The following is a 15187-nucleotide window of genomic DNA, read 5'->3' on the forward strand; positions in this document are numbered from 1 at the left end:
GGGAAACCCCCACAGCCATTTTGTGCTAAGAAAGCCAAAACGTGAAGTCCAAAAACTGTGACCACTGAAGAGAGTGGGGAAATCCCAGAAGGGAAGAAGCCAGAGCGGGGGGATTCCCAAACTCTGTCTATCCCGTCTCTGGCTGACCTGCGGATCACACCCGCATAGAACAGAGTCAAGTGTTACAGCTAAGAGCAGAAGATCAGAACTGAGATCGGAGGCACTGCCCAAGAAGCAGTTAGCAGTTCAAGCCCAGCCAAGAAAAGCAGCTGCTAAGACAAAGGAAAGAACACTTCTTAGAGGAAAATCATGGAATACAAAATCCCCACAACTTAAGATTCATAATGTCCAGGATATAATCCAAAATTACTCAACATACTTAAGAATCAACAAGCGGAACACATTCTCAAGAGAAAAGAAAATAAATGGAGTCCAACTCCAGGATGAACAAAATATTGGAACTAACAGATACGGAAAATGAGGTTATTTCCAGTGAATGAAAATTTCAGTGGAGAAGTGGGAATTACTGGCAGAGAAACAGAAACAATATAAAAATGAACCAAATGGAAATTTCAGAACTGAAGAACACATTTTCGGAAGTCAAGAGTTCACCGAACGCGTGCAGCTGCATGGACGTGATGGAGGAAAGACACGTAAACCTGAGGATGGGCCAAGAGGAAGTATCCAGGGTAAAGAACACAGAGATAAGAATTGGGGGGAAAATTAACCAAGTCCCTTGGGGATTTGTTAGATGACCTCAACCAGTCCAATGTACATTAAGTTGGAACAGAAGAAGAAAGAGGACAAGGCAGAAAAAAAATCTGAAATATAAAGGCCTCCCCCCCGCCAATCCTAAATTTGATGAAGGACAGAAACAGAAAACAACAAAATGTTTAACAAATTCCAAGCAAAATAAACACAAAGAAACCCACCTCAAGGTATATCGTAATCAAACTGCTGAAAACTAGATTAAGGGCACATACTGAAAGCAGCAAGAGCAAACTGACATGGTCTATACTGGGCAAGGACCATGGATGGAGACTAGAAGAGAATGCAACATCTCTAAAGTATGGAATGAAAAAATCCAATCCGGAATTCTATATCCAGCAAAAGTAGCCTCTAACAGTGAAGGTTTTTTTTAAAAAAAAAAAGCATTTTCAGATAAATGGAAACTGAAAGAATTCATTGCCAGCAGATCTATGTTATAAGAAGTCCCACAGCACGTTCTTCAGGGTAAAGGGAGATTATAGAAGATGGAAACTCAGATACTCAAGAAAGAATGAAAATCACTGGAAGTGATAAATATCTGAATGAGTTCAAGACTTTTTTTTCTTTTTGCAGTTTCCTGTTAATGTTCTTAAAAACCTTTAAATTTTTAAAGATGAAAACCATAGGGGCACCTGGGTGGCTCAGTTGGTTAAGCTTCCGACTTCGACTCAGGTCATGATCTCACGATTCGTGAGTTCGAGCCCTGCATTGGGCTCTGTGCTGACAGCTCAGAACCTGGAGCCTGCTTCGGCTTCTGTGTCTCCGTCTCTCTCTGCCCCTCCCCTGCTCATGCTCTCTCTGTCTCAACTATAAATAAAAACATTAAAAAAAATTAAAAAAAAAAAGATGAAAATTGTTAACACTGGTAAGATTTATAGGTGTGTACATGTAATACATATAACTACCATAACACAAAGGATGGGGAAGATATGGATCTATAAGATTTTAATATTTTATATGAGATTTTAATATTTTACACAAGATTTTAATATTATACACTATTAACTGAAGAGACCTGTGAAAAGTTAAAGATGTATATTGTAATCCCCAGGGAACTACTAAAGACTAATGCAAATAAGTATAGGTGAAAAAAAACAACAAAAATATTACAGTGAAATTCTATATTCAAATAATCCAAAAGGAGAGAAAAGAAGGAAAGAGGAACAAAAAGTAGACAAATAGGAGAAAAAAAGTAAAATGATAAACCCAAACCTAACATAGCAATAGTTACACTGGTGTTACATTAATGCACTAATTTCTTTAAACACATCAATTAAAAGTCTGAGAATGTCAGGAAAAAAAAAAAAACAATACCCAACTATAGGCTGCCTACAAGATACATACTTTAAATACAAAGACACAGACAGGCTGAAAATAAATGAATAAAGAAAAGGACATAGCATGCAACCAATAAGCATAAGAAAGCTAGAGTGGAAATATTAATAATCAGACAACATAGATGCCAAATAAAATGCATTACCATAGATAAAGAGGACCATTTCATAATGAAAACAGGATCAATTTATCAGAAAGACAATCACAATAACAGAGGTTTAAAATACACGAAGCAAAAATTGACAGAATGAAAGTGGGAAATAGACAATTCCACAATTATTCCTGAAGATTCCATCACTCCTCCTTCAGCAACTGATAGGACAATTAATTTTAAAAAAATCACTAAAGACATAGAAGTTTTGAACAGCATTATAAACCACTTTGACTTAATTGATATGTATAGAAAACTATACTCAACAATGGCAGTGCACACGATACAGTCACCAGGACACATCAGGTTCTGGGCAAAAAAAGCAGACCGGAACAAACTTAAAGACTAGAAGAGCATGTTCTCTGACCACAGTGGCATTAAATTAGAAATCAAAAACAAGACCACACGGAAAACCCCTACTATTTGTAAATTAAACAAGATACTTCTAAATAATCATTAAGTCAAAGACAACATCACAGGACAACTTAGAAAATATTTTTAATTAAACGATAGTGAAAATGTAACATTTCAAAATGTGTGGGACCCACAAGGACAAGCTAAAGCAGGTCCTTGAGGAAAATTAATAGCTTTAAGATCTCTTTGTTAGTAGAGGAGACAATCCTCAAATCAATGATTCTCAACTTTCACTAGTAACTAGAAAAAGAAGAGCAAATTAAAACAAAATCAAGCAAGGGGCACCTGGGTGGCTCAGTTGGTTGAGCATCTGACTTCGGCTCAGGTCATGATCTCACAGTCCATGAGTTCGAGCCCCACGTTGGGCTCTGTGCTGACAGCTCAGAGCCTGGAGCCTGCTTTGGATTCTGTGTCCCTCCCTCTCTCTGCCCTTCCCCCCTCATGCTCTGTCTTGCTCTGTCTCTCAAAAATAAATAAATGTTAGAAACGAAATCAAGCAAAAAGAAGAGAAAGAAGAAAAGAGATGAAGTCAGTGGGATAAAACATGGACAAAGAAAATCAACGAAATCAGAAGCTGGCTGCTCTCTGAGAACATCGATCAAATGTAAGCTCCATAAAAGCAGAAATCTTTTCTGCTGGTCCACCGAGTTATTCTCCCAATATGTAACACAGGATAGGAACTCAATAAATATTTGGAAAATGGATGAATAGATGGGTAAATGGGTATCTGGATTTCATCTGGGAAAACAGGAGCAACAGGGGTTGGCCTTGATGGATAAAAACATTTATGTAGAAAAGCAAGAAGAGCCACATTCCAGACAACGGAAACAACTGAAACAAAGACAAGGGAACTGAGAAGCATAAGAAGTACTCAGAGAATCGTGGCCTTTGAAATTGAAATCTACCATTTTGTAATTTCTGCTTACTGGATATCAATCTGTCATGCCCCTAAATTCAAGTTCTGTCGACGTTCTAAGTAACAGATAATAGTTTCATACACAAACATTTTTCAAGTGCGTCTATGGTACTTCTGAGACAGAATAGCAGGTATTAAATACTGGACAACCCAAAGAACTCGTCAAGCATTCACATACATGTAGAACTTAACAGATCCTATGAGGGAAACACTGTATAACTCTTTAAAAACACGTCACAGACCTCTCTCTCCCAAGAAATCAAACTTGAGGTAAGAATTGGCAAACCATCTTTTCTCACACTCCTTGCCTTCCAAGAACTACATATTCCATTCTCTATGCTCCTGAAGTAGGATTCATATTGTTTCCGTTGGGAATACTGGTGACTACATCTTTTTTTTTCCTGTCTCTCCCAGTTGATGGAGACATAAAAAGAACTTTTTAAAACCCAACAGTCAGAAAACAATCCGATTAAAAAATAGGCAAAAGAGCTCATTGACATTTTGCTAAACTGCAAACAGGCACATGAAAAGATGTTCAGTGTCACCGGCCATTGGGGAAATGCAAATTCAAACCACAATGAGATAAGATATCACTACACACCCATTAGAATGGCCGAAATACAAACTACTGACCAAACAAGATGCAGCGAGAATATGGGGCACATGAAACCCTCTTACGATGCTGGTGGGCACATAAAATGGTACGCTTGCTCTGGAAAAATGGTTTTGCAGTTTCTTACAAAGTTAAATATACACATGGCGCATGACCCAGACTCACCAGAGCAACGAACACCCACATTCATAAAAAGCCTGTACACAAAAGTTGGAAGCGGTAAATACTGCAACCAACTCAAATGTCCTTCGACTGGTGACCGCATAAACCGTGCTACCTCCGTAGAGTAATAAAAAGGAAGCTAACTACTACTGATACAGTGGTTTGGGTGGATCTGGAGGGTATTACGCCGAGCGAAGGAAGCCAGTCTCCGAAGGTTATGTGCTGTGTTATTCCACTTATGCGATATTTTCCAAAAGACAAAGCTACAGTGAAGGAGAACAGATCGGGGGTTACCAAAAGTTGGGGTAAGGGCACAGCACTCCAGAGTTTTGGGCAATGACGGAAACCTTCCGCATCCTGACAGTGGTGGTGGGTTACACGGATCTATATTGTGTTAGGATACGTAGAACTGTCTCCAAAGAGCAGATTTGTTGAATGTTAACATAGAAAATAAAATAACTTTTGGGGAGTCCAAGGGAGATGTGGTCTACCCATTGGCTTTGTCAGTTAGGGGTTGCTATTTGGATTGTTGAGGCTGGTGGCTATTACGCCTTGAGATCTGAGCAAAGACATATTCCAACGAGAACACCTGCGGCTCGCTGGAAAGAGACCACCCCTAAGGTCTACACCGCTTCTTGCGAACAGACAGAAGTTCTGTGTGATTTCTCCTTTTGTCCCTTGACCTGGATGGGAAAGCAGGGAAGTCCCACTTCATCAGGGCAAGCCAAGTGGAAGGGAGAAGTTGGGGAGGGGGGGGTGTGGATATAAAGGTAGGTTAGCTCTGTCTGCCCCCTGAGAAGCAAGGCAAGAGCTGAATAAAATCTTTCAAAGGGAGGGCAAGCCCGGGTAGCAACTGTCGCACGGGGACTTTGGCCATGGCAGACCTAACCGGGAGGGTCTCCGGCCTCAGGAAGAAGGATCGGGTGAGGCCATTCCAGAGCCAAAGCAGTGTTGGAGAGGACTTCCAGAAGAGGGATACGCGCTAGTCACCAGGAGCGCGGACGCTGGAGTCAGGTCACAGGGGCTCAAATCCCAGCCCTGCCACTTCCCAGGTGTGTGACACAGGGCAAGTTACTGTATCTCCACGTGCCTCCGTTTCCCCACTTGTAAGACAGGGACGACGACAGTTGTCTACCTCAGCAGGTTGCTGTACTATTCAATTAGTTAATATATGTAGAGCTCTTAGAATGTATTTTTGCATATTGTAAATGCTTTGTAAATAAAAGCAGGCTACAATCAGCCTACAGTCGTTATTGTTAATTATTATCACTGATAAAAATCACCAAAGTTAACCTTTCCTTCAAAATCCCCATGTGTTGTCTGAACACTGTTATGCAAAATAGCACTAAAAAATTAATTAGAGGGGCATCTGGGTGACTCAGTCGGTTGAGCATCCGACTTGGGCTCAGGTCATAATCTTGCGGTTAGTGAGTTTGAGCCCCGCATCGGGCTCTGTGCTGACAGCGTGGAGCCCGCTTCGGATCTTCTGTCCCCCTTTCTCTGCCCCTCCCTTGCTTACCCTCTCTCAAAAATAAATAAATATTTTTAAAAAATCAATTGGAAATTAGTGTTTTATGAATAAAACATGTTTTCCAAGTCATAAAAGAATCTGGCACGTAGAGTCGTGCATTTCTGTGAGTCGGGGGCTGTTTTGCGTAGACAGCAGCTGTGAGAGACAGTGAGCGCTGGCTGTGGGGGCCGGCACAGCCCTGAAAAGGACAAAGTTGGCTGCTACCACACCACCTTGCATAGACACACCCCCACACACATCTAAAAATTTACAATGAAAAATAGGATCACTGTGGCCTCAGTGCGCTCTATAGATGGCTTTCATAAAAGTGCATAAATCAGATCCTATTTTAATTATACTGCCAAATTTGTACAGGAAAAAAACACCCTAATTTTAATATTTTACCTAAAATAAAAACCTCCGCAAACCCAAAGCACAAAACTCCAACCACCTCAATATCTACCTTCAAATACAAGTGATTACAAACCGAAAGGTCCAGGGGCACCTGGGTGGCTCAGTCGGTTAAGTGTCCAACTTAAGCTCAGGTCACAATCTCATGGTTTGTGGGTTCGAGCTCCGCGTCGGGGTCTGTGCTGACAGCTCGGAGCCCGGAGCCTGCTTCGGATTCTGTGGCTCCCTCCCTCTCTGCCCTGCTCGCACTCTGTCTCTCTCTTTCTCAAAAATGAATAAACATAAAAGAGAAAAATTTTAAACACTGAAGATCTGTCTGCTTAAGAGAACCTCTATTTGCAAGACTTGCTGAAGTGGTCCCCGTGACGTAATCCCAGTGCTCTGAAAATCCTGCCAGAACTGCCACGCTAACTAACCTATATGGATTGTCTCACTTCTGCTCCTCAGGTAGCTACTCTCAGGAACAGACTGGAGGACTTCTTGGGAGCAGTGTGAGCTGTCTGTAGTTCTTAACCTTCGTGTGTATAGAAAAGGCCAGTGTTGTTCAACTGACTTTACAAATTCAAATTCAGCTTGCGAAGAAACTGGCGAAAGGAAAAACAAAACCCAAAGCTTGGTCTAACCAACACAAACCATTTCCAGCCCCTGAACATCTCCCAGCATTCTGGGGCACAAGATGGGAGAGGGGATCTGAATTCCATCAAAGAAAAACCTTATCTGATTGGCAATTCAGATGATTAACCCCCGTAGCAAGTTATGTATGTTATTTTTTTTTTTTAAGATTTTTAAAGTTTATTTACTTGAGAGACAGAGAGAGAGAGAGAGAGAGAGAGAGAGCGCGCACACATACAGCAGGGCAGGGCAGATAGGGAGGGAGGGAGGGAGGGAGGGAGAGAGAAAGAGAGAGAGGGAGAGAGAATCCCAAGCAGGCTCCGCACTGTTAGCACAGAGCTTGATGTGGGGCTTGAACTCATGAACTGTGAGATCCTGACCTGAGCCAAAATCAAGAGTCAGAAGCTTAACCGACTGAGCCACCCAGGTGCCCCAAGTTATGTGATTTACTTATTTATTTATTTAAATGTTTATTTATTTTTGAGAGAGAGACAGTGCATGAGTGGAGGAGGGTCAGAGAGAGAGGGAGACACAGAATCTGAAGCAGCTCCAGGCTCTGAGCTGTCAGCGCAGAGCCGGATATGGGGCTCGATCTCGCGGACCATGAGATCATGACCTGAGCCGAGGTCAGATGCTCAACCAACGGAGCCACCCAGTTATATATTTTAAAGTAATGTTCATTCTTGTAGCTTGTAGCCCCAAAATGTACCCACGGAGGTCATTAAAACAGTGTTAGCAACTGAACAGCTTTATCTTTTTTTCAAAGTGTTTGCATTCTTGTCCAGCATCACTGCACCTTGTGAGTTAGAGGGAGGTTTGAAAAAGACAGTATTCTTTGTATTTTCACCTCTGGGGCTTTTTTAAACTTCTGGATGAACTGGAACCCTCAGGACTGTGCAGCTGCTCGTTCCCTGAGGAAGGCGCGGGGATCTGCTTACACACGACAGGCGGGGCGTCCCTTATCTCGGCCTCAGGAAACTGTCTTCGATCAGGCTGCACAGGCTGACGGAACGGGCAAAGCGACAGACGAGATTTAATCTGACGCAGAACCAGACCCACGCTGGCGTGAAGTCCATAACGCAGCTGTCTTAGCGGGCTAAGGGCTCCTCGAGTTCCTCTGCACCCTAGACCAGCAACGGACCTTCTCAGGGCTACAGATCCCAGCCTCGTGATGGCATTTTGTCGAGGGCCAAACGCGGTTCAGAAAACCAGTTCTCAGGAAGGCTGGCAATCCGCGTCACCTGTTCCCGGCTGCCTGGGCCCTGGGACTCCAGGAAGAGCACGGCTCTGGGGTTCAGATTGTGGAGGGTTCAATCCCTGGGCCCGTCGCTTCGCCGTGCAGTCTTGGCGAATGGCTCGACCGCTCCCGGAAGAATACTGCCCGTCTCCGGAAGTCCTTGTGAGGGTAGGTGGTAATGTACACGAGCATCTAACACAGTGATGGCAGACAGGTGCTCGACACAAAGGGCAGTGTGGTGTCACCGTAGCTCGCCGTTGTGACTATCGTTGTTCGTAGCAGCCGAAAGCAAACACCGGCCTTCAGTGAGATCAGCGTTAACGACAGTTGCTGAACAAATTCTGTAAGTGCTCGGTCCACGAGAGAGGCCTGCACTGGAGTAAAAGCAAGCCCTCCCGTGATAGCACACGATTCGTGGTCAGAGGGTGGACCACGCATCACACCCACACCTCCCTCTCTGACTTGAGTCTCCCGAGTAGCCAAATGCCAGCTTCTGAGTTTCAAGTGATGTCACAGATCCAGGTAGGTCCTACATCATCTCCGGTTCCAGGGACAAGAAGATGACCTTGTGGCTCTTCCCTGGCCCTAGACCTCCGAGTAGCCACGCGTGGATGCAACTTCTAGCTTAAACTACTGTTTTACGGTAAAAAGTGGCACAAAAAGATCAAGCGACTTGTCTGTTTGATTCTATGTAAAAAGAGCAGAACAGCACATTTCGTCCTCTGTTCATATGACTATCCCATCATCTAGAGAGAAACAGGCTCTTGGCTCTACATGCTCTCGTGATACGAAGATGCTGGTGTCTGCGTAATGTTCCCGGGAGTCAAAGGGGGACTATTAATTTCCAACAGTGAACCTAGAATCTGTCCCTTTTATCTTGAGATGTTCTCTCTGTTAATTATTTAAAACAATAAGGATGGGGGCACCTGGGTGGCACAGTCGGTTAAGCGTCCAACTCTTGACTTCGGCTCCGGTCACGATCTCACGGTTCGTGGGTTCGAGCCCCGCGTCGGGCTCTGTGCTGACCGCTCGGAGCCTGGAGCCCGCTTCGGATTCTGGGTCCCCCTCTCTCTCTGTCCCTCCCCTACTCGCACTCTGTCTCTCTTGCTCTCAAAAATAAACATTTTAAAAAATTTTAAAAAAGAAAAAGACTTACTACAAGGTTTTAGCATTTTAGATCGTACAAGCAGTAAGGACTAACAACCACTCACTCAATGATTTGCAGGCAGACGTTTCACAGTAAAAGCCAGCCTTCCATGTAATTATGTTACACTGATTGCTATAGCACCCAATAGCAAAAGAAATGGAGAAACAGTGTAAGAAGCAACATGGCCTCTGTCATTTTCAGGTCTGGATCCCAGCTCTGTCAGATTCCCAGCCCTGCCCACCACTCCTGGCTGAAGGGCGCCAGATTTTTTTCTGCTCTAAGACTCCTGGTTCTCCTGTGATCCACTGGGTCTGTCAGGCTCTCCAAGTCTTGCTCATCCCTGGGCTGCACCTGCCACTTAAGCTCCGGCTCTGAAATCGATCGCTTCCTGCAAGGACTGACCCTGTCCGTCAGGAAAGCTGTCTCTATGGACGCTCGTGCTACCACTCATATCCTTGGCCGTGAAGGGATCTACAGCAGTCCTTGACTGATATAAAAACCACTGCCATTGTCTATTGATTAAAGGAACTTCAGCAGAGCCTCTGGAATCTGGAGAGCTTCAGAGCGTTAAATCTAGAGGTTTAAAGCTACCAGACTTTCCATCCAGTTCAATAAATGTCCCTGAGCACCCTTGGGGACCAGACCTAGGGCGGGCGATGCAGTGAACACTGTGACCTTCGCAACTGCGGCCCGCTCGGTCTAGCACAGGAGACTGGCCAGCAAATAACCATCACAGAAGTATAGGAACTCAGATGAGGGAGCAATTAAATAGTCCCCGCTCTGCCCCCAGCCCCAGGCTTGGCAGAAAGCCCAGCTAGAGATGCAACGTGAGGACAAGACACCCCTGGATCATCTCACAGGTGAAGCAGGAAGAGCACGATTCAGGTGAGCTTCTGGGTTTCAACTAGTGAATAATGAGTGAGGCAAAGAGGAAGAATAGAAACAATCACTTACAGAAAGAACAGCCTTGAAATTCTCCAGTTGAGCGTTTAGAAAATGGGTAAATTACTTTATCGTGAAATATACTCTCACTTAGTTTTGCCTAACCAGAGTTATCAAGCCAACAGACTTCCCATGTTTATTTTTGAGAGAGAGCAAGCAAGCAAGCGTGAGCAGGGGAGGGGCAGGCAGAGAGAGAGGGAGGGAGGGAGGAAGGGGCAGAGAGAGAGGGAGACACACAATCCCAAGCAGGCTCCAGGCTCTGAGCTGTCAGCACAGAGCCCGACTCGGGGTTCAAACCCACGAACCGTGAGATCATGACCTGAGCCTAAGTCAGATGCTTAGCCAACTGAGCCACCCAGGTGCCCCTTCCTTGAAATCTTTGAAACGATTATTTAATACTACACACACACACACACACACACACACAAACACATGCCCCCCACATGTACATGCACTCACGTGCACTTATCCCACAACGAGCTTACACACACATAGACACACTTCACATACTGGTGACCCCCCACATGCACGCACACTTACACGCAGGCACGTGCACACACACACTCCACCTCCGCAGAAGTGATTTTGTTTCTTGTTTCTGTCAGAGACTAAAAGACCTAGACACTGTATGGTTAATTCTTTTTTTCCACTTTATAGGGTTTTTTTTTTTCCAGTTTATTTATTTATTTTTGGCGGGGGGGGGGAAGGGCAGAGAGAGGAAGAGAGAATCCCAAGCAGATTCTGCACTGTCAGCACAGAGCCTGACATGGGGTTTCATCTCACAAACCGTGAGATCATGACCTGAGCCCAAATCAAGAGTCAGATGCTTAACCGACTGAGCCGATCAGGTGCCCCCCACTTTACAGTTGTTTTTTTTTAATTTTTTTCAACGTTTTTTATTTATTTTTGGGACAGAGAGAGACAGAGCATGAACGGGGGAGGGGCAGAGAGAGAGGGAGACACAGAATCGGAAACAGGCTCCAGGCTCCGAGCCATCAGTCCAGAGTCTGACGCGGGGCTCGAACTCACGGACCGCGAGATCGTGACCTGGCTGAAGTCGGACGCTTAACCGACTGCGCCACCCAGGCGCCCCTACAGTTCTAAAGCAAACAAGAGATCCTGCAGTTGAGCAGAAAAGAAACCCCCAATAAGGTGTGAAGCAAATATGCTTTAAAACTTGGCCTCTGTTCTGAAGTCCAGCAGCACGAGGAACACTGAGGGCAGGAGGGCACAGCCAGTCCCGGGGACCGCTAGGGGAGGGGGAGAGGAGGGAGAGGGAGGAGGGGACTAACACAAGTCACGCAGGATTGCCAATCTCAACCACAGAAGGAAAAATTAAAATCATGGAGGTGGAGGGGCACCTGGGTGGCTCAGCTGGTTAAGCACTGGCTTCGGCCTAGGTCATGATCTCACGGTTCATGAGTTCGGGCCCCACATCAGGCTCTGTGCTGACAGCTCAGAGCCTGGAGCCTGTTTCGGATTCTGTGTCTCCCCCTCTCTCTGCCCCTCCCTTGCTCGTGCTCTGTCTCTCTCTCTCTCAAAAACAAACGTTAAAAATTTTTTTAACGCGCGCCTGGGTGGCTCAGTCGGTTGGGTGTCCGACTTCAGCTCAGGTCACGATCTCGCGGTCCGTGAGTTCGAGCCCCGCGTTGGGCTCTGGGCTGATGGCTCAGAGCCTGGAGCCTGCTTCCGATTCTGTGTCTCCCTCTCTCTCTGCCCCTCCCCCATTCATGCTCTGTGTCTGTCTCAAAAATAAATAAACGTTAAAAAAAAAATTAAGAAAAAAACATTTTTTTAAAATGTCATGGAGATGGGGAAGGGGAGAGCAGACAAAATAGTGAGCATAACACAGAACTTGAAAAAGACCTAAGGCTGTCATCGAATGTTCATTTTACAAAGGGACTGTTATAATATTCACTTGCTACATTTGTTGCTCACATCTAATTTTATTTTTTAATGTTTATTTTTGAAAGACAGTGGGGGAGGGGCAGAGAGAGAGGGAGACAGAGGATCTGAGCAGGCTCTCTGCTGACAGCAGAGAGCCCAACGCGGAGCTCGAACTTGCCAACGACGAGATCATATCCTGAGCTGAAGTCGGACGCTCGACCAACTGAGCCACCCAGGCGCCCCTGTTATTCACGTCTAGATGAGATGTGGTCAGGTCCTAAATGGACTTAACCAGAAAGTATCTAAAAAGGTCACTTCAACAAATTTTTGTTTGATATGGTAGTTTCAAAACATTTCAGCAAAGAGAATAAAAATAAAAGCTAATCTTGTTTTTATGATTTTGTATTAATTTCTATTAGTGTACAATTTTTTCTATTTAAAGTACTTTATGGTTCCATTACCCATAACATGGGTCATCTTCTAGACTGGACAGTTTCCATTAGTTTCAGACATGTGACAGCCTGTCCTTCCATAGTCGGGATGAAAGTCAGAAGAGCAAAGTTTAAGTAGTTGAAAATCCATGAATGGGGCCAAAGCCACGTAACTGGTTCCCCAAGATAAAACTTCGTACAACTCACTGAAGCTAGCCGTCTGTCTTCAGGATATTTCAGTGGAGAGGTTGGGCTCTTGGAAGACACTAAAACGGAAAATACCCAGGTTTTCATTGTAGGACTTCTCTCTTAGTTTCCTATCAAAAAGTGGGGCCCCAACACTCCGGGGTTGGAATCCAAAGGGCATCTGAGCCCAGCCTCCACCACCCACATTCTTTTGCTGATTATTGCTGTTACTGGAAAATGCTTTTTCTGTCCTTTTTTTTTTTTTTTAAATCAATATCACATAACTACTTTTTTTGTGTTTCGAAAGGGCCATCAACTCCTGCTTCCAGCCAAGATAGACTTACAGGCACTATATGTGCCATTGTACCTAAAACAGCTAAGAGGAACAGACTAAATACGTCATACAAAGGTTTTCAAGACACTGGACAGAAGACAATGAGGGACCGTGATCGCTCAGATAGGATAAGCAGAAGACGTGACCCCACAATTGCCCTGCAGACGGCCTGGAGTTTCCTGGCAGTGATGCAGGGAGGGAACCTCGGTGAACCCACAGGTCTCCCTAAGTTGGGGAGAAAGGGCCGAAGGTCCAGAAAAGCCGTGAGCGCACGGGGCAGAACACTGAAGGGGACAGAGCCACAAGACAGGACACTTTGGAAATCTGCAGAGAAGACCCGTGAGTCTTCAGCTGGGGACTGATCAGCACTTGCGTGTGAGGAAACTACCCTGGGCTGAGGCAAGAACCACCCAAAGAGAATAGAGAGGACACCCACCAGAGCCCACACAGGGCTGGGAATAGTTCCTGTCATCATCAGCCAGGGTGGAAAACTACATAATCCACAGGGCACTGGGTCGAGAACTCAGAGGGTTTTGCCCTAGACTAAGATGCTGGTCCCCTCCTAACAAGGCTTAAGAGCATGACGCAAAAGGATCAAACTATTTCCAAGTGACTGAACCACATCCCAGAACAAAGCTGGAAAGTATTTACAGGAATAAAAAAAAATACCTAGCTCCCAACAAGGTAAAACTCATAATGTCTGGTATCCAAGAAAACATGAGGACCAGGCATTCAAGGAAGCAGGAAAACATGACCCATAAGGAAAAGAACCAAGCAGGCAAACTCACCCAGAAATGACGGAGATGACAAAAGAGCGGGGACAATCACATTGTTAGTATGACCTCATTCTATGTACAAGAGTCAGAGGAAAGACAGACTGTGTCAGAAGGACACACGGAAGATGTGTGCATTTTAAAAAGTCAAACTACAATCCACTAGACACGAAAACTACAGTCTACTAGATGAGATTAACTGAAGAAATTAGTAAACGTGAAGAAACAGCAACGGAAACTATCCAAAATGAAATACAGAGAGAAAACAGACTGGAAGGAGGTTGGGAGAGAGGCAGAGATGGGGGCAGGGGGAGAGAGAATATGAGACTAGAACACCAGGGAGTTTGTAAGACAAGCTCAAGGGTGCGGACACCCATGTAACTCAAGTCCCTAAAGGAAGAGCGGGGGGGGGGGGGGGAGGGAACAAATAATAACTGGAGAAACTAAGGCTGAAGTTTTTTCCAGATTTTATGAAAATTATAAACCTACAGATCAATCAGCTCAGTAAATCCCAAGCACAACAAACACGAAGGAAATCGTACCATGCAGAGCAAAATCAAATTGCTTAAGACCAGTGATAAAGAGAAATTCCGGCAAACTAGGAATACAGAACTTCCTCAACTTGATAAAGAGCATCTACAGCAAGCCTGAAGCTACACCACACTTAATGATGAGAAACTGGCAGCTTTCTCCCTCACAACGAGGACAAGGCACGAATGGCCCTCTTACCACTCCTATGGGTCATCACACTGAAAGTCCTCGCAAGTGCAAGAAGAGACGGAAAGGAAGTAAAAGGTATACAAATTGGGAAAGAAGAAATAGAACGGTTTGCAGATGACATGATGGTCTGTAGAAAGCTCGAAAGTGGGGCGCCTGGGTGGCTCAGTCGGCTGAGCGTCCGACTTCGGCTCGGGTCACGATCTCGCGGTCCGTGAGTTCGAGCCCCGCGTCGGGCTCTGGGCTGACGGCTCAGAGCCTGGAGCCTGCTTCCGATTCTGTGTCTCCCTCTCTCTCTGCCCCTCCCCCGTTCATGCTCTGTCTCTCTCTGTCTCAAAAATGAATAAACATTAAAAAAAAAAAATTAAAAAAAAAAAAAAGAAAGCTCGAAAGAATCACCAAAACAACTCCTAGACCTAGTAAGTGATTATAACAAGGTTACTTGATACAAGGCTAATATACAAAAGTCAATTGCTCTCCTATATCCCAGCAACGAACAAGTGGGGTTTGAAATTAAGAACACAATGTCGTTTATAATAGTGCCCCCAAACTGAACTATGTAAGTATAAATCTAGCAAAATAGGTACAAGATCTATATGTAGAAAACTGTAAAATTACTACAAAGAAATTTTTTTAAAAGA

The sequence above is a fragment of the Panthera uncia genome (assembly GCF_023721935.1).
Source record: "Panthera uncia isolate 11264 chromosome B3 unlocalized genomic scaffold, Puncia_PCG_1.0 HiC_scaffold_1, whole genome shotgun sequence".
Taxonomy (NCBI): Eukaryota; Metazoa; Chordata; class Mammalia; order Carnivora; family Felidae; genus Panthera; species Panthera uncia.